Genomic DNA, 21,349 nt, shown 5'->3' on the forward strand with positions numbered 1-21,349 from the left:
AAGATTGGTACCACTATCATTCCCATTTTACAGACAGGAGAATCTGAGGCATGGGGTGGTAAAGTGGGTTCCCCAGCTAGTTCATGGCACCGCCTTGATCTGAACCCTGGCAAGCTGGTCCAGTCTCTGCTCTTATCCCAAGGTTCTCTTGTTTTGCAATCATTTGTTTCATCATTAAACACAAATCAAAATCTTAAATATGTCTTCTTGCTGTTTTCTGACCATTTTTATAAAGTTGGATTAAATTACTTTTTACTATACTTGCAATTTTAAGAAGTGATGAAACCAACCTCTGTACAGCAACAAATCTGTTCCACTGATTCTTTCTGACTCATCACTAACAGGATGGGCCCTCTCCAGCATGTTCCATTTCCACTACCCAAACGTTTTGCATGTTTCTCATTTCTTGTATAAAACTTACCGATAGTAAGGTCATGCACTGGCTGAAACCTCTTGTCTGTAAACTGTAGCAATAAGCATGATTTACCAACACCTGAAAGTTAAAAAAAAAATTATGAGACAAAACTCACAAAATTGAGCCACTTTACAAAAGCACACAGGAAAGAGGCAGCTAGGGTTTCGGGGGCTCTGCAAACAATCTATCAGAACTTCTCGGTGTTACAATTTCTTGGGACATTACAGGACTGATGATTTATTTGAGAGAGAGACAGGCAGAGAGAGAGACTATCTTAAGCAGGCTCCATCTCAGTGTGGAGCCCTGTCAGGCTTGATCCCAGGACCTGGGGATCATGACCTGAGCCGAAATCAAGAGTTGGGAAGCTTAACCTACTGAGCACCCCCAGGTACGCCAGGGATTGCTGATTTAGGTGGAAGGTGTTAATTAATCCAAAACACCTTCTCATCCTTTGTTATTCATTTGATATTTTAATCTGAAAGATAAAAGTGGCAGGAAGCCTGTAAGACAACCTAGCCAGGTGCCCCCCGCCCCCCAGCAGCCTCTACCACGGACTCCAGCGGATACTCCAGCCATTAGGGGTCCCGCACCTTGATTTTCGTGTCGCGGTGAAAATATTTAAACAAAGCAATCTCTTTTTGTAGTTTATCTTACTTACCTACAAACAAACTAATAGTAAGTGTCTGATCTACTTCGCTCTACTTTCTGGCTAATTCATTTCAGATCAACTAATTTGAATTGTGTCCCTTCACTCTACCACCAAATTTCACTTCATTAAGGTCATGAATAATTTCCTCGGTCCTAAATTAAAGACAAATTTTCTGTATTCATCCTACCTGTCCTACGAGAACTGGATACTGAACACCACACCATTTTCCCACTCGTTTCCAGGCCCTTTCTTCACACAAGACGCCGCCTGCTTACTTGAGAGCATCCTGCACCTCCTTCACTCTTTCACTCCAAAGGCTTTACTGAACGCTGACTGTGCTGTGCACTTGGGATTGAAGATACAATCATGTGGAATGCCTCCTTCCTTCCTCAGAGTGGAGTACAGGTAGTGAAATTAAACAGGATGAATGCCAAATAATCCATATGAGCTGCAGTTTAGAATAATTACAACAACTGCCTTTTGAAACAAGAGACTACGATGAGGAAGAGTAACAAGATACTTAATTTAGACTGAAGGGCTGGAGAAGGCCTTTCTGAAGCAGGGACACTTGAACCAAGCTGTTCAATGTCTTCTAGACTATAAACTCAAGGAGGGAAGATGATGAATGTCTTACGGCAGAGATAAGGCAATTAAATGACTGGCTTAGTGTCAAATGTTACAAAGATTGTCAAAATGCCCAATAAACAAATCAAAGAAATTTGTGTGTGTGTATGGTTGTATTTTGGGAAATACTTTATTCGTTCAATGTTTCTGGAATGCTTTAACCAAAAATAAACTGGAATTCCAAAACACTGGACCTGAGTTTTCTTCTCTTTTCTTTAATCTATGATTTCTTTTTTACATTACAAAAGGTATAAAGCCAAACTCATTTTATCAGATTTCTAGCTCCCTTGAAAAACCTTTCAGGTCTGAGACAGAAAGGAAAATTATTATTTTTTAAGTATGAAAGTACAAAATAAGTGAACATTTGAGATATGAATCTTGAGGGTTATTATTTTTTAAGATTTGAAAAAAAAATTTTAAGTACAATCTACACTCCAACATGGGACTTGGACTCACGACCCCAAGATCAAGAGTCACATGCTCTACCGAGTGGGCCAGCCAGCCACCCTGAAGGGATTTTTTCGTTTGTTTTTTAAAAAGCATTTTCAAGGGCAGTTATTCAGTTTCACAGCAAGGCTGAGCCGACAGTACAGCCAGCTCCCACTGACTCCCTGCCCCATGGGAGCGCACGTGCACCAGACCCGTAATACTGGCTGCAGCCCATGAACCGACACTGCCACATCATCGCCACTCCAAGTCCATGGTTTACATTCGAGGTCACTGTGGTCGTGGCCATCCTGTGGCTCTGGGCAAGCGTAGAATGTATTCTCCGGTACGGTATCACACAGAGCAGTTTCACTGACCTAGAAACTCCCCACGCTCTTATTCCCTCTCTCCCCCCTCACCCCGGCAACTGCTAATCTCCTTCCGGTCTCTGTAGTTCTGCCTTGTTTCATAATGTCGTATAGCCAGAATCAGCCTTTCAGACCGGCTTCTTTCACTCAGTAATATGCATTTAAGATTCCTGTGTCTTTCCTTCATTTCTATTTTTAACATCCAAAATTTTCCCATATGGTATAGAAAAATGTGTAATGAATTAAAAACCAAAGATTTTATTACTGAGCGACCTCAAGAATCATCTAAGAGTCTGGTAAGCGTGTAAGTCATACAAGGGCCTGAAACCCCTCTCTGACCACACAACAGAACGTGAACTGCTTTGGTGCCAGTAACACTGCGTATCCTGACCAGGTGCTCGTTAAAGTATAGAAAAGGCTTGCTCTTTGGCTCTTCACTTTAAAGAGTCCGTATTCTTTCTTCAGGTAATCACAGTATCTTTCAAGTTAGGGGGTTCTGGTAATGTGTATACTTTGCCGGACATCCTTTATTTAATCTTTGTCCCTTTTATAATATAAAATTGGCAAAAAGCTCCAACATTTCTTCCACCAATTTTCAAGAGCCTCTCCTAATCCTTGATATTCAGACAGTTCTTTAAAAGTACCCTCCCTATCCTATATTCAAGTGTTTATTTGTCTAAATGTCACATCCCCATTCATCAATGGCAAAACTGTGCTCCCATATTTTTACATACTTAGTGACACTCTATATATTTTGTGGCATTTGTAACTGATTTATCTTTCATTTTCATAGAAAATAATAGTCAAATATGTTGATTTTTCCTGGAGGAAGACACTTAGAAAAATATAACTGGGGAGTAGTTTAAGTGGCCAATGAGTATTTTCATGTTATTATAACTGTACTGTCAAAAACTTTGAAATATTTAAAAATTATGATTCCCAACAATGGATAAACTTGTACAGAGCTTATCTCATGCCAGATATTGTTCTAAGCAATTTACATAAGTCAGCTCACTTAATGCTAGGGTTAGCATAGGGTTAGATTTCTGACCCCAAAGCTACACCACACTCGCTGGGTTCCAATCTCAGTCTTGACAATCACTATCAACAGAACCTCAAATGAGTTATCTTCTCAGTGCCTCACTTCCCGAATCTGTAAAAAGTAGGAGAATAATAGTACCTATCTCATATGTTTATTGGAAGTATTAAATGAGTTCATGCATTAAGTGCTTACAACAGTGCCTGGCACATAGTAAAATTCAATAAAGAACTCAACAAGCGTTTGTTACTATTATTACTACTACTATCATTTATTACTCTATGTATACTTTAAGCTCCCTAAAAACATGAAACACATTTTATTCATTTTCAGTGTAACCATATGTACTTCTAATGATTTTCCAAAATTCAATCTTTCTAGAAATACTCAGATATGTACTATGTTCTAAGGCTAAGCAAGTGGATTATATGGGTAAACAGTAAGATAAAGGCCGCTGATCCTCTGGAGTGAGAAGGGACAGTGAACAAACTTTATTTTTTTAAATGTGTGTGTGCAGGTTGTATGTATGTGCATATACCGGGGGAGGAGGGGAGTGTGATGGATGGATGGACGGATGGACGAAGATGTGGTAGTGCGGAGTGTTATGTGGTACAGTACAGAGAAAAAGCAGAGCAGGGGCGCCTGGGTGGCTTAGTTGGTTAAGTGTCGACTTCAGCTCAGGTCATGATCTGCAGTCCATGAGTTTGAGCCCCGCATCGAGCTCTGTGTCTCTCTCTCTCTGCCCCTTCCCTACTCACACTCTGTTTCTCTCTCAAAAATAAACAAACATTAAAAAAATTATATAAGAAAAGAAAAAGCAAAGATATGAGACATGCAAAGCCCGGGGGAAGGAACACGAGTGTGGTGTTTAAATGAGGCGGTCTCTCGCTGAGAAGGCGAGGTTTAAGTAACAACTTGAGGAGGGGGTGGACAGGCAAGCGGGTCACAGAGAGAAGACCACTGCAGGCTAAGGAACCGGCCAGAGGGAAAGCTGGAGGTGGGGTGTGGTGGAGAGGCTGCAGAGGCCAAGTACGGCCGCAGCTCAGTAGGCAGGGGCGAGTCCCGTCCTGAAGAGCGGAGGCTGCAGGCATCACAGGGGCCGGGTCACACAGACCCCACACACAGGACTTTTAACATTTACTTGAGATAAACTGGGCGACTCACTGGAGGGTCCTGAGCAAAGGAGTGATAGAATTTGAAGTCAATTCTAAAATAATCGTTCTGGCTGCTGCAGTGAGAATAACCCGTGAGCACATGCAGACGGGAGCAGAAGCCGGGAGACCGGTTAAGGTGGCTGTCCTCAATCAGGCAAGAAACGGTGTCGTGGGCCAGGGCAGCAGCAATGGAGGGCTGGAAGTGACTGAATTCTATGCACATTTTGAAGCAGAGCCAGGATAATTTGTTGTTAGTGTAGATGTGGGTTTTGAGAGAAGGAGAAATGCAGGAAGCACAGATCCAGTATTTTTGCCTGATCAAATGGGAGAATCCATGAGACAGGGAAATTCTAAGTAGAGCAAGGAAGACCATCCATTCCAGTTTAGTTATTTTGAGTTGGGATGAACAGGTAATAGAATACAGAAGTTTAGTGTGCACGTTTAGACTTGAGGAAAGATGCTGAGGATGGAGATATAAATGATAAGGAACGGTCATGGGACGCCTGCGTGGCTCAGTCAGGTTGAGCGTCTGACTTCGGCACAGATCATGATCTCACGGTTCGTGGGTTCAAACTCCGTGTCAGGCTCTGTGCTGACAGCTCAGAGCCTGAAGCCTGCTTCGGATTCTGTGTCTCCCTCTCTGCCTCTCCCCCCATTCGAGCTCAGTCTCTCAAAAAATAAATAAATGTAAAAAAAAAAATAGAGAAAAAAGAACTGTCAGCATAAGATGGTATTTAAAGGCACAGAAAGAGAGGAACCAGCAAAAAGACATGTCTGTTTTATAAAAGCGGCGCCTCCAAATCTATCTACTACTGGTTTTCATTCTGTCTCTGGAAGCTGCAAGGCCTCCCTGCCTCCTCTTCATGGAAACAGACACCCTCTCCAGGCAGACGGACTCCCATGGCTGCTTTTCTCACCACCACAGATGCCTACTTCATTCTCTGTGAAGTAGCTTCCACTCCTAATCGCTTCCTATCCATTAAAAGTTTTTGATCTTTACCAAGAAACCCCCAAATCCGTACCGGGCCTCACGCCACAGGCTCTGACTGAAGTGTCCGCGTTACGCAGCGGTCACCAGCAGCACCTGGGTGCCTGGATGGGCCTGTGCCCGCGGTGCGCCTGCCACGTAGAGGCTCTGTAGTTTCACGCAGTCCCGCTTGCTGACTTCTGCTTTTGTTGCCTTTGCTTTTGGTGTCACATCCAAACGTCATCTCCAAGACCACTGTCAAGGAGCTTATTGCCTACGTTTTCCTCTAGAAGCTTTACGGTTTCAGGACATTCAAGTCTTTAATCCATTTGAGTTAATTTCTGTGTAGGATGTAAGCTAGTGGTCCAGTCTCACGCTTTTGTATGTCGCTGTCCAGTTTTCCTAACATCTTTTATTAAAGTGACTGCCCTTTCCCCACTGTATATTCTTGGCTCCTTTGTCATAAATGAGTGGACCATCCGTGTGTGGTTAATTTCTGGGCTCTCTATTCTGTTCTATGGATCCCTGTGTCTGTTATTATGCCAATACTGTACTGTTTCAATTACTACCGCTTTGAAACATAGTTTGAAATCAGAGAGCGTGATGCCTCCTGCTTTGTTCTTTCTCCAGACTGCTTTGGCTACTCTAATTACTCTAATTTGGTTCATAAATTAGTATACTTAATGCCACTGTTAGAGTTCCTACCGTGAAGTCACCTTAACCTTTTCTTTTACTTTGGGACCAACTCACCATCCTTGTGGTGAGGACTGAATACCCAAGTACTAGATGAATGCCAAACAAATACAAGTATTACCCGCTAAAACGGCATTCCTAAAGCCTCACCCCAGAGGTTCTGATTCAGGAATAAGCCCCCTAGCGAGTTTTAGGCAATGTGTCCTCCACAAGAAACAATGCAACCGACTGCCAGGTATTCTACTGAGGTTTATTTTCTTAGTCCTAAATTGACTTTGCCAATTTCAAGATAATTTAAAAAAAAAAAACAGATAAGGGCTCTATTTTTAAAATCTTAAGGTACAGAATTTATTTTAAAATAAAAATTAAAAAATTTAAGGGGCGCCTGGCTGGCTTGGTCAGTTGAGTGTCAGACTGGCTCAGGTCATGATCCCAGGGTTTGTGAGTTCAAGCCCCGCACCAGGCTCACTGCTGTCAGCGAGAATTCAGATCCTCTGTCCCTTTCTCTCTTTGCTTCTCCCCTGTTGGTGCTCTTTCTCTCTCTCAAAAGTAAACATTAAAATTTTTTTAAATTAAAAATTAAAAAAGTAAAAGTCTGAAAAGTACCAGAACCAATTCCTAACCACTTCAGAAAAGTTTTGTCCAACTGTCATTCTGAAATCATGGCTGTCTATTTTCATCTACTATGCTTGCAAAGGTAACAAAATGTAACAAAAGTTCCATGAATTAATAAGGACCTATCTCATGACTAAAAGTAACCCACTGTGTTATTTTTTCTGATTTTGTTTGAATCTCCTCTTTATTTTCTTTTTGATAAGTCTTAGCTAAATATTTATCAGTTCTTTTGATTTTTTTTTTAGTTTATTCATTTATTTTGAAAGAGAGAGAATACATGTGAGCAGGGAAGGGGCAGAGAGTGAGGGAGAGAGAACCCCAAACCAAGCTCTAAGCTGACAGAAAGGAGCCTGATGCAGGGCTCAAACCCACAAACCATGAGACCATGACCTGAACTGAAATCAAGTGCTGAACATCTGATTGACTAAGCAACCCAGGTGAACTCCAATTTTGTTGATCTTTTCAAAGAACCAGCTCCTTTCACTTTTTTTTTTTTTTAAAGAACTGTACGTTTTAAACTCATACCTAAAAACTGATAGATCTCCAACACAGATCATTTAGAGATGTGGTGAGCTGGCTGAAATATTTGTAGCTTCTTTTGCAAACAGAAAATTGCATTCTTCTCTGCACAACATTCCAAATAGAGAAACATGAAAAAACAAAAAAAGTCTGCTCTTTTTAAACAGAAAACTAATAAACTCAGCATGGTATATTAGAAAGAACAAACTTTACAGTTGAAACACCAGTGTTCAAATCCTTCTGTATCATTTTATAACCTGTGACCTTGGACAAATTAGATATAGAAACTGAGCTCTATTTCCCGATCTATAAAATGGGAAAAAGAAACTAAAAACACAGTACTTCTACTTCAGAGGCATATCATAAAGCTTCAATGTGGAAACTTCCAAGTTTAAAAGTTCAAAGGTTTTAATAAAAATGCTATGTCGAGAATTCTTCAAGATGAATACAGCTGAGGGGCAAATCTCCAACCAAATCCATCTGATCTTGGTTCAAAATTTTAAAAACATATTTTCTAAAATTGACTGAAAAAATATTCACAATCTATAACTTTCTTTTAAATAAAATGACTTCAGAGTTATTCTTATGCTACTGGTTTTCCAAACATTGTCCCCCCCCCGTCACAACTAAGATAGCAATTCTCTTGACTATTTCATTACATAACGATCTGGTCCCTTACTGTAACAGGTTCAAGATTGGCCCGGGCCCCAAAGAGAGATGTCCAAGTGCTAACCCCCAGAACCTGTGAATGTGACCTTATTTAAGGATCTCTGCGGATGTAATAAAGGATTGTGAGATCATTTCAGCCTGGATTTTGGCTGGGGCCTAAGCCCAACGACAAACGTACTTGGAAGAGAAAGGCAGGGGAGACAGACACACACACAGGTGACAGGCTATGTGAAGATGGAGGCAGGGACTGGAGTTACACTACCACAAGCCAAAGAACACTCACCAGAGACACGGAAGAATTTTCCCTGGAGCCTTCAGAGGGATAGCGGCCCTGAAGATACCTAGCCTCTGCACTTCAGCCTCCAGAACTATAAAAGAAGGGGTTTTTGTTGTTTTAAGTCCTACAGCAAGTTTGTGGGGATCTGTTACAGCAAGCCAGGAAAGCAACACACTTCTCAGTGGTCGTCCTTCATTCCTCCTCCTCTGGGACTTTTATGCGGTCACTCTAACAGGGATATGGACTCCACCTGTAATAATCTCTACTGTGATCAGCGAAGTGCTTCAAACACCAGAAGCCGTGAGGGCAGTAAGCGAAGGGGAAACAGGGAGTGTAGAGCCCTTATTTCAGTAATCTATCAGTGAGGGGCTAGCAGGAAAGGTGAGAGATGGCCACTCAGATACCTACGGAGTACTTACTATATTCCAGGCACTGGTAAAAATAAATTAATAAAAATAATGGAATTAGAGAAAGTTTCCAAGAAGACGTAGCTTTCAAAACAGAAGACATCTTTTCCTTGAAAAATGGAAGGTAGGCTGACAAGGCTGAAAGAGCTGCTAAAGAATCAATGGAGTGAAAAGGAAAAAGGAAGTTGTGGGGACACGCCCCTCTTTCCCTTGAAGCAAATCATCCACCATGACTTCTGCATCTCTGGGTTACAATATCAAAGTACCCCAAGTACTTTAAACACTTCCGGGGTGAGACCAAAACCATGAAAATTGAGTAGAGCAGATCATGTCAGTATTTCTTATACATCTGGCCATTTGCATATCTTTATTTAGTATACTTTAAGTGTTCTTTCCCCAATACTCAGTGACTCTTTTCCATTTAGCTAACAGCTACTTATCTTTAGAACTTAACTCAAGTGCCTTCACCCCTAGGAAGCTTTCATGACCTCTCTTCACAAAGTGAGTTAGGTATTCTTCTGATTTTAAAGTACGGAGACTTTTTGGCTGTGTGTAAAACATAATCAATATAATTGTCTGGTTTCAGAAGAAAAAACAAGATCCTCTGCTATAAACGTGGGAAAAGAAAGGAACAGTAATGGCCTTGTGAGATGATCTTGCCCACCTTGGGCGTGGCATGGACTCTAGGAAAGCAAATCTAGATCTGAACTCAAAGCCAAGAGGTGAAGAAGTCAGGCCTCACCGAGGGCAAAATTCACTTTAAAAAACAGGCTCATTAGGAAGAGCACAACCCTACTATTTGCCCAGCCGCTATTTGCGGAGGACCGACGACAGACACGTAACAGTGAGTGGAGAAGCCCTAACTTGGTAGTTCATCCCTTACCCTGCATTCTTTATGAAACCTCTTCGCTTTGACCTCTCCCAAAGTTCTGATTCCCCCACCCCCTTAGTTTTCACCTAACGTCCTTTTCTGTCTCAGAATCCCATGGAGGATAACGTATTAACATCTGATGATGATGTCTCCTTAGACTCCTCTTGGCTAGGACAGTTTCTCAGACTCCTGTTTTTGACCTTGACAGTTTTGAGGAGTACTGGTTAGGGCACTGGAGAATGTCCCTCAGCTGGAAGCTGTCTGACTTTTCCCCTATGACTGACGTGAGTTACTGATGTGTGGGAGGAAGACTACAGAGATAAGAGTACATTTTCTCACCTCTACAAAGGTACCTACTGTCATAACGAGGGCACGTGACATCAACATGACTGATTATTGCTGGTCCCCTGCCGGAGGTGGTCCGACAGGTTTCTCCACTGTGAAGTAACTGTTTCCTTCTCCTTCCACACTACACTCTTTGGAAGGACTGTCACGAGGCTTAGACCACCCATGGGGAGTGGACCTTACCCAAGTTTTAACTACCGATCTGTTTCTCTTTGTATGTTGTCATCTTTCACCGCATCTCACTGCTCCTAGCCAATCTTTCATAGTGCTTTAACATTACCATTGGATTTATACTTTTATATTGAAAAATAAATAAAAAGAGCCTGTATTTGAAGTACTCTTCTGAAATAGAAGAGTGCCTGAAAATTACCTTCATCTTTAATTTTTTTTAAAGTTTATTTTTGAGAGAGACAGAGACAGTGCGAGTCGGGGAGGGGCAGAGAGTGAGGGAGAGAGAATCCCAAGCAGGCTCTGGACTGCCACGCAAAATTCGATGTGGGGCTCAAGCTCACAAAACTGTGAGATCATGACCAGAGCCAAAACCAAGAGCCAGACACTTAACTGAGTCACCCAGTCACCCCTTTAATTTTTCACTCCCTGCAACATCCTTCCCTAAATCCTGTTAATTCCAACTCTCACCAGTAACTACCCTTCAGTTTCACTATCATTGCCTTAGATGAGGCCTCATTACGGCCGACTTGGACTTTCGTAATAATCATCTAACTATAGTCCAGCTTCCTAATCTGCCCTATGTATGAATGCACCTGGGATGGATGAGGAAGGAGGGAAGGAAAGGATTACATTTAACACCTAGTATGTCTCTGCCACTGTACAACAATATGAATATATACATGTGTGTATAGTTTCTTTTCTTTAATTTTTTTAATTAAAAAATTTTTTTATTATTTATTTTTTAGAGAGACAGAGGCAGAGAGAGAGTGGAAGACACAGAATCTGGAGCAGGCTCCAGGCTCTGAGCTGTCAGCACAGAGCCCGATGCAGGGCTCGAACCCACGGACTGTGAGATCGTGACCTGAGCCGAAGTGAGACGCCTAACGGACTGAGCCACCCAGGCACCCCTTTAGTTTCTGATGTAATCATAATTCTAGTCCAGTATGCTTTTCTTTTCAAAAATTCCACCTTTTCTACTGTCTACAGAATAAAGTTCAAATTCAACCATACTCTATCACAACATAGGTCCCACGTTTAATGAATTTATCTTTCCAAAAGTCTTATTTCCAGTGAACTGACAGGAGACTATACTATACTTAAACCAGATGGTTTAGGGGCACCCGGGTGGCTCAGTCAGTTAAGCATCTGACTTCGGCCCAGGTCATGATGGTTCTCAAGCCCTGCATGGAGCTCTGTGCTGACAGCTCAGAGACCAGAGCCTGCTTCAGACTCTGCGTCTCCCTCTCTCTCTCTCACCCTCCCCTGCTCGTGCTCTCTCTCTCTCTCAAAAATAACATTAAAAATAAAATAATAATAAACTGGATGTTTATATTGAGAAACGAACGTACAAGGTGTGGCACTTAACCGATGTATAATAAATGACAACTAACTGTATTTTCCTATTTGTACATTTTGATTATTTACCACTTCTTCTTGTCTACACCCTATCCATTTTTCAAGAGCCAGTTCAAATATTATCTTGTTTTTTTCTTTTCTTTCAAGGCTCAATTTTTTTTCCCCCTGAAATATCATCATACTCTAAGGTTTCCAAGAAGAAGGACCGGCATTCTAGATTCTGGAATTTCTTATGAAATTCCAAGTTCTTTCCAGTACCTTGGTCAGAGCCCTTCTCACATTCTATCAGCTGCGAGGCTACAGACTTCTTAAGGGCAAGGACATACCTAATTCACTTTTAAATCCTTCACAGTAGTACCTGGTCCTGTGCTTTCCATGTGGAAACTTCTACTATGATAGCTTTCTGCATTTCAATGTACACCACCAGTTTAAGAGAGAACAAATCTATGGGGCTAGATTTGGATCCTGTGCAGGACCCTGTAAGGAAAAGCTGTTTCAGGTCTCCAGGCCTTGTTCGCTTGTCAGTATAATGGTAATCCTACCACTTACCTTATTCATAAGGTTATTTTGAGCAACAGAAGACAGAGCACACAGATCCCAATTCTGTGCTTCTTTTCCCTCCCCCAGCGCCGAAAGGCAGGCTGACACTTCATCTCAGGCTAAGACACAGTACTCTATATAAGTGCTTTATTAAGCACTGACTTCATTACACTTTTATTATTAGTTTACACATCTAGTTTCCTCCCCCAGGAGGACACTCACCTTTTTGTATTTTGTTTGTTTGTTTGGTTATTTTTGAGACAGAGAGAGACAGAGCACAAGCGGGGGAGGAGCAGAGAGAGAGAGGGAGGCACAGAATCTGAAGCAAGCTCTAGGCTCTGAACTGTCAGCACAGAACTCGATAAGGGGCTCGAACCCATGAACCATGGGATCACGACCTGAGCCAAAGTAGGACGCTCCACTGACTGAGCCACCCAGGCGATCCCACCATTTTGTATTTTGAAAGCCACCGTGACCATGGCCCAGCTTAGAAGGCAGATGCTTAGTGAAAGCTGCGTTAAGGAACCACACACTCACTGAAAAGGTCACAAAGTGAGACTAGCCTTTTCTATGTAATGACAAACTCTACATACAAAACAAAAATAATCTCAAAATAATTCACTGATAATAAATAAAAACTTTTTATTCAACAGTGGATTTTTCAGAGAAGAAATGCTCGAGAACAAAAACTTTGCTGTGCTGCATTAGAATCCCGTCTCTGATCATCATCTGCCCCTAACTGCACTGTGATTTTCCTTTGAAAAGTTCGGCTTTTTAGCGTGCACACAAGTTATCACTTGTGGGGTAAGTGTGCACACAAGTGCCTCCTCGCTCCAAACCTTCCTGCCTGCTGGAGGCCAGAACGTCTCTCCCTCGCCAGCTGGCGTGACAGCAAGTGGCGTCGGCAGAAGGCAGCGCTCGCACCTCTCCCGGGCCAGCTGGCCCCAGCGCTCCTTCAGCCCGCTTCCCCCTGTGGCCCCGGCACCGCTCCTCCCCACGGGAGGTTCCCACAGCCCACGGCCTGATGGCAGCTTTCTAACCCACCGTGGCCCCTTGGTGAAATTCTCTGCCACCCAGTGGGCCTCAGCCTGCCCCTCCGAAAAGGCCCGGACTCCAGCCTGGCCCCTTCCGTGGCCGCCTGCGGGAGTGGCCGGGCCCTGTCTGCTGCGGCGGGATGCGTCGGAGCGGTCTGTACCTCCCGGCCAGCTCCCTGCTCCTCTAACCCCTGGTATAGTTAATGATTCTGGACATCAGACTTTGCCTGTTCAAATTCCTGTGCGGTTTCAGTCTCCTAGCTGGAGTCTGACTGACCCAACCTGGATGGTTAATGGAACCTTCATTAAGACAAATCAAATTTAATATGGTGAAGTTGAAGGTTTTTGAATATAAACCAAGTTTAGATTTTCTTAGGAAAGGCCTGGTTTGTCTTTCGGGCTGGGAGGGTTATATTTAAGAAAAATACTAAGCCAGATGCAATTTAAATTTTAAAAAACTGTAAAATAAAATGGAGCATTCGCTAATTTCCATGGGGAATAAATGATAAAACATTAAATCTAACAGCAAGTAAGATAGCATGATGTGGTAAAAATAGCATACCTTTCCTTTCTTCTTCCCCAACTCCTGGAACCTTCCCCCACTCATGTTAATGGTGGAAAATGGCTAGGTGTCTGGGAAGAATCAGAACAAAGAAAACTGAAGTATAACCACCTCTCAGAATCTTACAAGTGTCACAATCTGCCAGAACCACAGAGGTCCTCTGCGCTCTGTTCTGTAAACAGTAGGCTGTAACCAGTTTGGTCATGGAATCAATGCAGTGGGTCACAACCAGCATAAAAAAAGAACTAGAAAATAGCAAACATTTGAATGTATGTGCTATACAAGGGTAAGTACTGTTTGGTGACAGCTATTTTAAAGGGATGTATGCATTGGGTGCCTGGGTGGCTCAGTCAGTTAAGCATCTGACTCTTGATATCAGCTCGGGTCATGACTGTGAGATTGAGCCCCATGTTGGCTCCATGCTCAGTGTGGAGCCTGTTTAAAATTCTCTCTCTCCCTCTCCCTCTGCCCCTCCTCTGTGCATACACACACATGTGTACTCTTATTATTTTAAAAAGAGAGAGAGAGAGAGACAAAGACAGATGTACTTACACGTACATCTGACCCCTGGGCTGCAATAAAATATGTACCCATTACTGGGACTTACAAAAAACCAACATCTACAGAAATAAATCATACAATTCAGTATCATGAGTCATCTATCAGGTGATAGTTTTACTACAGAAACCTCTTGTAAAGAGTTTTCCATTTAGTTTGGATGATCAATTATAATGGTTTCTCTAAGGCACTGATTCTCCAAGTACGGTCCACAGACCAGAAACTTCGACTTACAGACTCAGAAACTGTGAGGCGGAGCCCTGCAACCTATGTCTTACCACTCTGTCCCAGTGACGCTGATGTGCACCGAAGCCTGACATCCGCGGCCCTAGGTATAACCAACTACCATACTGGTCTCAGTGTCCAGTGGTCTTCAGCTGAGGTTCCAGCGATAACTCACCTGAAGCCCCTACATGGTTGGTATAACTGAAAATCCTAGAGACGTCTCCCCACAGTCCAGGTGAAGTTCAAAACATGGTTAGCCTGGTTTCCACTCAGCACCTTCGGTGGCTGAGAATAGCTGGGCGACAGGCTACCTGTCAAATTACCCAAAGGACCCACTTCAATACTGATATTCTTCCTTCCTTTTCTATTGCATCTATGGACTTCTGTAATCAAGTTATATGAATATACTTTTGCCTTATTTAAAATATCTGCATGGTTTTTGACAGTCTGCAGGTGAAAATAGGCTCCCTTCTCACACACAATCTTATTTGACCATAACAGTAAGCCTATGAAGTCAGTAAAAGCAGAAGGGATAACCTCATTTTAAAGATGAAGGAACGGAGGTTTAAGTGATATGCCTCAAGTAAGAGGCAGAACTGAACTCCAAATCGGGTTTTCTGATTTTAAATCATATTTTCCCACTATGCCATCCAACCTCCTCAATTTGTTCTTCTCAGACACCTCGCAACTGACACCCTTCCTAACTAAAAATATTGTTATCTCGCTTTCCAGGTATTATTAGTAGCAATACTCAGAGGAAAAAGTGAATATTCTATAACCAAGTGACTCTGACAGGGTGGAAATTTAATGAAGAAAGCTTAAGAAAAATGAGTACTACTTCCTTGACAGGGACTTTACCCCAACAATAATGTTTCAGTTAATTTATCTGTTAAATAATTAATCTGACTATTAATTAATTATACATACAAATATAAATTATATATATTATATAAACATATATATGAATATGTACAATTATATATAATTAACTATAGTTAATATACTCTAATCTATTTTCCTAATTCTTTCATAAGCAAAGATTCCAAATAAGAACTGCAGCATCTCAAGAACACACTTCAATGAAGTAGCTTGCAGAGAATACTTTTCCATGTTATGGAAGAAGGTGTTTAGGGATATAAATGTACACTATAATTATTACACAATAAATTTACTGTCTGTGGTCTCTAAGTAGTATGCTATGATATAAATGATATCAGAGCTAAAGGCTCTAAGAAAAGGGAAAAAAAAAACCCCATTTCATGCAGTTGCTGCATGAAATTGGCAAGAGCTCAAGGAAGTACATGGTAACAGTAACTATATCAAACTGCTAAATTCCTAAACATAGACGAGGCATCAGTCAACACAGACAATGCTGAGATTTAAGATTTAATTTAAGTACACAAAATATTTATCAAGCTCAAAATTAGATATTCCAAGTCCATATTTTTAGTGAAAAGTGATTTGGCAGTATCCATCAAAATACAAATGTAAATCCCAGCCGGCCACAAATTCTACTTCTTACAAAAACCCACAATTGTGTTATACTGTGTATAGCAATATTCATCAACAGGTATAGGTGAACATTTATTTCTGGCAACCAAGCATCAGAACACCTTTCTCTGAACTCCCCAGTAGCTAGGGCACAGACATGTGACCTAGACCCAGCCAGTCAGATGCTCTTGTGCAGAATCTGGACTCGAAGGAATGCTCCAATAGTAGGCATTATAAGGAGAGAATCCGTGGTGGCCACAGTGGAGAGGAGAGGCCACTCCGATATACCCAGCATCTTCCTCAGCAAGCTATACTGAGAGGAGAAGTTGGCTAATGCTTTGCCTTCCTTGGTTTTGCCATTTTCAAGCTTGGTTATATGGCTTTCCTATCAATTCTGTGAACATTCAATCTTTCTAATAAAATCTGCTTAAATTAACCATGGTAAGTTTCTGCTGTTTGCTATGACAGACCAGGAATAATAGAATCAGGAACTGAATAAATTATGGTTCAGCTATGCTAGTGTTTAGAAAGAATGAGACGGATTTACATATGTGATGTTATCTTAAGACACCTAAGATGTATCACCAAGAGAAAAAAAAATGAAGGGGTAGAACAGTACTAATCGTATAATTCTATTGGTAAAATATGGGCACACAGAGACACACAAGCTTACCAATGTACAGAAAATTTCTGGAAGGATACACAAAACCACTGTTTACCATACTTGCATAAGGTAGTATTTAATTTTCAGTTTTCATTTTGAACATTTATCACTTCCACCATTAAAATATATATGTAAGTTTCTCAAAGGATCTACTTTAGCATCAAACACTATATAAGCAATACTTTTACCAGCCCCATCTAAGATCTCCATACTGACGTGGCTTTTAAACAACTAGCAAAACTTCTCGCGTAACCAAAAATAGGTACATTAAATGTTGGTCTGTGGAGAAAATTACAGGAGAGTCTGTGAGTCAAATAATGTGTGTGAAAAAGATTCTGATTTCCTTTTTTAACTCTTAAAAGCCACAAAAGCATACTAATCAGTAGTACTTTTTAACCAGACTTACTCATAACTAAGACTGAAAATTCACATTCATGCTCAACTCCAACATGGTCTTTCCTTTTTTTTCTTTCTTTAATTAGAAACAGAGAAAGAAAGAGAGCAAGAAAGCACATGCGCCTGGGGGGTAGAAGCAGAGGGACGAGAGAATCTTCAGCAGGCTCCATGCTCAGCGTGGAGTCCAACATGGAGCTGGATTCCGTGGCCCTGGGGTCATGACCGGAGTCAAAAATCCAAGAGTCATCAGATGCTCAACTGAGTCACCCAGTTGCCCCAGTTTTTTCATTTCTTTCTTCCTTTCTTTTCTGTATTTATTTATTTTTGGGAGAGCGCAAGTGGGGGAGGGGCAGGGAGAGGGGAACGAGGACACAATACGAAGCGGACTCTGCGATGACAGATGACAGCAGCAGGGAGCCCTACGTGGGCCTTGATCTCGCCGTTGGTTCGTGAGATCATGACCTGAGCCAAGTCAGGAGCTGAACTGACTGAGCCACCTAGGCACCTCTGCTTTTTCACGTCTAAGGTAAATTTTCCAAGAAAGGAAACTTGAAGCCAGAAAGAATGGAGCAAAAAAAGGCCAAGAAAGAAGAAAGGATTAAAAGGTGGAACGGGATCACTAAATACTGTCAGAAATCTGAGTTAAGGGTAAAATTTTATCCCATATACTTGGTGCTGTCAGCACCGGGCCGGCTTCAGATCTGTTCCGCTCTCTTCTCTGTCTGTCCCCTGCTCACACTCTCTCAAAAATAAACATTAAAAAAAAAAAATTACCCCATTCAGAGACAGGGGCTAAGGCTTCTGTGAAGCTCGCCAGAGGATAAACAAACCAACTCTTTAAACTCTGCCATACAATGCCTCTCACTGTAGGGCCCCCAGACTCCTTTAGTCTGCAAGCCCCACAAAACCCTGACAAAACCCTTTCCCCGCCACACTCTGTATAGGGTTCCTGGCAAAATATAAGACTGTGGGGAGCTCAGCTCAATTCTCTGTTTTCCACATAAACAAATATAAAGCAGGAGCAAAAGCAGAGATTCTTTAGGACGGTTAGGTGAGGGGGCTGCTCAAATAAATGACATCATGTCTACCGGTATCACACCTGATATATCATCCGTAAAACAGAGTCAACAGATACCTAGGATTACTGTGGGTACATACATGGAAAGCCATTGCATAGCACTCAGCATACAGCTGGTGCTCAATAAATGTCTGCTGGAAACCTGAGTCTGCTATGAGCCATTCATTCCAGTTAGAATGAATCCTCTCCATACTCCTTCAGTACTTCGTACCTTCCGCCATGCCACTGCCTCGTAGTTATTATGGCAAACTGATTCCCCGTAGGGAGGGACAGTCTCGTTCCTTTTTCTAACTCCAGCACAAGCAGTGCCCAAACAGGATCTTAAATTTCATTAAAAACAAAAATGAATCCAATTCTCTACTCTGCATAAATTCCATCTTCCAGGCCTTAATACATGTTCATCAAACCTCTGTTTGAACAACTTCAGTAACAAACCAACTCACCACTTAAGCTTTTTCCATTTCTTTTTTTAAAATTTTTTTTAGTAATCCCTACACCTAACGTGGGGCTTGAGCTCATGACCCCCAGATCAAGAGTCACATGCTCTTCCAGCTGAGCCAGTCAGGCATCCCACTCTTTTCCATTTCATAGGGAGTCCAAATCTCTCTTTTACTAATGGTCCTCGGGGCACATGGGTGGCTCAGTCGGTTAAACGTTTGACTCTGGGTTTCTGCTCAGGTCATGATCTCACGGTTTGTGAGTTCCAGCCCCTCACTGGGTTCTATGCTCACAGTGTAGAGCCTGCTTGGGATTCTCCCTCTCTCCCTTTCTGTCTGCCCCTCCACTGCTCACTCAAACATTCTTTCTCTCAAAGTACGTAAATAAACTTAAAACAAACAAAAAAACCCTAACAAACGGTCCTGGTTCTGACCATGAAAAACCAAAAAGGATAGGTTTAAGCCACTCTTATTTGACAGTCACCTAAGCATTTAAAAGTCATTATTATATTCTCCTTTAAGTCTTCTTTTTTTTTTTTTTTTTAGGTTAAACTGTTTCTGTTATTTCAGTGGGCAGGGGAATTAAAAAAATGTTTCTGTTATTTCAGTTGTTCCAACAATATCATGGTTGATATAGCCATCATACTACCCCAATTAGTCTTCCGAGCATGGACTTCAATGTGTAGATATCCCTCTGAAACAAGTTTCCAGGGGTGCCTGGGTGGTTCAGTCGGTTAAGTGTCCGACTTCGGCTGAGGTCTGATCTCACGGTTCATGGGGTCGAGCCCTGCGTCGGGCTCTGTGCTGACAGCTAGCTCAGAGTCTAGAGCCGGTTTCAGATTCTGCATCTCCCTCTCTCTGATACTCCCCTGCTCACGTTGTCTCTCTCTCTCAGAAATAAATAAAAAAGCAATTAAAAAAATTAAAATGACATGGAATTCTTACCTGCCTTGTCTGTACATTAGACCTAGAGTCACATATATTCCTTTGTTGGCTTTATTAGTCATGTGATTCATACTGAACCAAGTCATATAAAACATCAAGTGTTTAGACATGTGCTATTTACCAGCTGACTTCCATCTTGTATTTGTATGGTTGTTTTTACAATAAATATAAGGCTTTACTTTCAATAATTTCCATTTCGCTAAATTTAGCCAATCATTCTGCCTGTCAAGGTCAGTTTGGATTCTGTCTGGTAGAATCCACACATTAGCTCTTTCAACCAAATTGGATTTTATCCAAGTTGTTACTAATGTGAAATGTTAAAAAACCCAGGACTGAATGGGACAGCGTGCTTCCCCTACTTGCCTACAAGGGCAGCCCTTTATGGATACAGTTATTCTACCAGTTAAAACCCCACCTAGCTGTGAAACCAGTAGAATTTCTTCACCTTATCCCAAAGGTTACATTGAAAAAGTGTAACAAATACCTTTACTTAAAGGACAGGTGAATCAATTTACCAAGTATACAATTATTACTGCCTTAAGTTATAACTAATAACTCATTTCCCTACTTATTAATTTTCATATCAAATTAAATAAAGCTTTGAGCATAAGTGATTTTGGAAATGTGTACTTTTACTCTGACCTTTGAGATGGTTAAAACTGAACTAACAATACTTTGCCCAAGAAGACAAAAAGATATTCTTTGGTCAACAGATTCATTTATATCAGACTTCTGAAGATTTAAAAAAAAAAAAAAAACCTGCCCAAAGGGGTTCAAAATTGAGAGAACTCATTCAAGAGGTATCTCAGGTACCAAGAATGGGTGTAAGAGAAATCGAGGTGGAAGGTAACTATTAACCTTAATATCTCCTTCCTGAGGACTGCTGAAAGAGAGTGCCTCCTGCTTCATCTTATTTCAATCTCACGTGGCCTGTGAAGCTCTCTGACACAGGAAATGACTCTCCTTTATGGAGTCCACAGAAAATTTCAGGACCAAAGAATTGCCATTTTGCAGATTAACATGTGATCTTATTTCCCTCAACTCAAGTAATTACAGTTGGAAATAAGCACGACGAATAAGCGTTTGCTATATACACAAGACCTCCTCCACTAACTTAACTTTAGGATGCTCAACAGATTCAAAAAATTATCTCTAGGGGTGCCTGGCTGGCTCATTTGGAGGAGTGCACAACTCTTGATCTTGGGGTTGGGGTGTAGAGATTATTTAAATAAGTAAAACTTAAAAAAAATAAGAAAAAGAAAAATTATGTGTAAGGCATTACTATTAGGAAAGCACTTTGCAGCTTACAAGATACCTGCGCACATTTTCTACTTCGAACCCAAAAACCCTGTGGGATAGCTACTAGCCAGGCAGTCCTACTGTCTTTTTCTAGATGAGAAAACTGAAGTGGAAGAGGTCTGAACCTCACCAAGGTAACAAGTACGCAGAGGAACCCCCTCCACGACTCAAGATACTGTAGTTACAAATACCAAGCTCTTGGAAAGTTTTTAAGAGCGCTGCCTAAGCTAAAATAACCAGAGAGGACTGAGACTAACAGTACAATTAACTCTTGAACATGAGTTCGAACGGCGTGTGTCCACTTATACATGGATTATTTTCAATAGAGTATAGGACTGTAAATGTATTCTCTCTTTACAGTTTTCTTAATAACATTCTTACCTGAGCTTCCTTTATCATAAGAATACAGTATATAATACATGTAACATACATAATCTGTGTTAATTGGCTGTTTATGTTACTGGTAAAGCTTCCCATCAACAGTACACTATTTGTAATTAAATTTCTGAAAATCAAAAGGTAAATGTGATTTGACAGTGGCGGGGTTGGGGGAGG

The 21,349-nt window shown here is 41.4% G+C and overlaps 1 protein-coding gene and 1 long non-coding RNA gene across 2 annotated transcripts in view; one reads left to right on the forward strand and one right to left on the reverse strand.

Moving 5' to 3' along the window:
• Positions 1-13,720, reverse strand: part of RAB2A (RAB2A, member RAS oncogene family) — a 64,408-nt gene extending 50,688 nt beyond the window's left edge. The window contains exons 1-2 of the mRNA XM_077751817.1: positions 13,702-13,720; positions 422-493 (exon numbers count right to left, since the gene is read on the reverse strand). The gene's annotated coding sequence lies outside the window, so the exon portion shown is untranslated. The remainder of the gene's footprint in view (positions 1-421; positions 494-13,701) is intronic.
• Positions 13,721-13,898: 178 nt separating this feature from the next.
• LOC144221379 (uncharacterized) lies at positions 13,899-17,301 on the forward strand. The gene is made up of 2 exons (XR_013332059.1): positions 13,899-13,987; positions 17,122-17,301. It is a non-coding gene; the product is annotated as an uncharacterized LOC144221379 (long non-coding RNA).
• Positions 17,302-21,349: the final 4,048 nt, after the last annotated feature.

The sequence above is a fragment of the Crocuta crocuta genome, unplaced genomic scaffold (assembly GCF_008692635.1).
Source record: "Crocuta crocuta isolate KB4526 unplaced genomic scaffold, BGI_CrCroc_1.0 scaffold20, whole genome shotgun sequence".
Classification (NCBI taxonomy): domain Eukaryota; kingdom Metazoa; phylum Chordata; class Mammalia; order Carnivora; family Hyaenidae; genus Crocuta; species Crocuta crocuta.